Raw genomic sequence first — 2,418 nt, 5'->3', positions numbered from 1 at the left:
TGTATGTGTGTGTGTGTGTGTGTGTGTGCATAAAGAAAATGGTTAATAATGGTAGACAAATCTTTCTAGAACTTTGAAAGGGGGGGGGGGACTCAGGGAAATGGGGTGGAAACCATTTTCTTTGTGCATATTCCTTAAAACTTTGTCTCCTAAAAAAAGCCCCCAAAACTCATTTAATATGACAGCCATAAGTCACTTGTCATTTTGGTCTTCGAACCACATCTGGCCATGCTCAGGAATCACTCCTGGTGAAGCTCAGGGGCCATTATAGGGTGCAAGGATCAAATCTGGGTTGGCAGCATTCGAAGAAAGTACCCTATCCACTGTATTATCTGTCCAACCCAGCAATCCACTTCACGTGTCCTTTCTCAGTAACTCACCATGAACAGCTGTCTCTCAGTATATAAAATATTTGTCTGGGGTGGAGAAATAGTACAGAGGGGAGGGCACTGGCCTTGCCTATGGCTGACCTGGGTTTGAACCCTGGCATCCCACAGGGTCCCCCAGCACCACCAGGAGTGACAGTCCCCATCTCCCACAGCCCTCACTGTGGCTCTGCAGTAAGGGGCCTTCCTCTTCTAAGTCTGCTCTAGGGGGTTTGGGGTTTTGGTTTTGCTTTTTTTTAAAATTTCTGGTCCTCTTTTTGAGTATGCTTTTCAGGCATATCACTCTCACTCCCCACATCTGTACTACCTAAATCTAGTCTATGCTCTAGAATGTTACAGGCTCCACAAACCTAATTTGTAGCTTTAATAAAAACTAGAAACTCCTAAGGAAAAATATTGACATGCGCGTTCCCCCGGAGATCTCTCCGGCCCGCGGAGAGACAACAGTGGAAAGCGCTCCTAATTGGGTGGGTTCTGTGAGCGGTTCCGATCTGAAATAAAACTAGTGAGGATAATAAATAGGGGGCCCAAGACGACACATGCCGATCAAGGGCAACTTTATTAACAGCCAGGCTGGTTTTATACTTTTCTTAGCAGGGGGTTGGTACATAAGTTGTCAATCATCAGGGAAGTGTCTTCTCAGACCAAATAAGGAAAGGTTCGGGGTGTATTTGGTGGGCTTACAACATTCTCCAAGAGTAGGTTGAGAAATAGTGGGGAGAGGAAGACAAGGGTTTATCTGGCAGGAGCATCTGGCAGGAGGAATGCACAAGGCTTTTAGTGTAGAGGAAGGCACTTTACAGGCTTTTTGGGGTCTCTTAGTTAACTGCCCTGGGCTACTTTTACTTCTTGAGTTTAGCTATTTCCTTTGTCACAAGGGCACCTTTGCCTCAGGTCATGCAAAGCTGGTAATGGAATTTTCCGGTTTGTCCAGGGTAAAGGTTTTGGGGTCCTCTTTTGTTCAGGGTCCTGAGCAGTCCCCAACATTGACATACTTTGCTATCATCTCAATGGTTCCCTGTCATATTCACTTCTCTTTCCGTAATGTCTCCACTGTCAGTTAGCTACAGTTCTTACTGTACTACATACTATATAACTCATCTTGGGTTTCTGATTTTTTGGGGTTTGGGGAGCGCCACACCCAGTGATGCTCAGGGGTTACTCCTGGCTCTGCAGTCAGGAATTAACCTGGTGGTGTTTAGGGCAGCATATTGGATGCCAGGCACTGAACCCCAGTAGGCTGTGTGCAAGACAAGTGCCTGCACCACTGTACTATCACTCTGCCCCCAGGGCTTCTTATTTTTTTACCATATTTTTTTACCATCTGATGTGTTCCAGGTCATTTTCCTCCTCATATACCGGTTATCCAAGAGGTCACAATTTTTTCATACTCTCGCTTATTTTTTTTTTTTTGGTTTTGGGTCATACCCAGCAATATTCAGAGATTACTTCTCACTCTGCACTCATGAATCATTCCTGGCAGTGCTCAGGATGCCAGAAATTGAACCCAGGTTAGCCAAGTGCAAGGCAAATGTCCTACCAGATGTACTATCACTCCTGCCCTCAATTCTTTGAAACTCTATTCCTTACTATATTCATTTTGTTGATCTGAACCCACCAAAATACTCTCATGCCAACCTAATTTGTTTTGGGGTTCCACCTGGCAGTACTCAGAGATCACTTGTGCAGGGTCTAAGGGGCCCTATGTAATGACAGGGACCCAACCCAGGTTGGCTGCATGCATGCAAGGCTCTCTACCCCGCAGTCTCACCAGCATGAGCACCCTAATTTGAGATTTAAATTTTAAAATCACATTTCGTCCATAATTTCTAATATATGGTAATAGCTGGAGTTCCTACAGTTCATATTTAGTTTTGTTTTTGGACCACATCTGGTAATGCTCAGGGATTACTTTTGGTTCTGCACTCAGGGATCACTCCTGGTAGTGCATGGGGGACTATCTCATGTGAAACCTGGGTCAGCCACGCACAGGCAAGCTCCTGACCTGCTACACTATCTTTCCCATTTAAAA

This window comes from Sorex araneus, chromosome 5, assembly GCF_027595985.1.
Source record: "Sorex araneus isolate mSorAra2 chromosome 5, mSorAra2.pri, whole genome shotgun sequence".
NCBI lineage: Eukaryota > Metazoa > Chordata > Mammalia > Eulipotyphla > Soricidae > Sorex > Sorex araneus.
The sequence above is the reverse complement of the archived record's forward strand: the minus strand, read 5'-3'. Positions refer to the sequence as shown.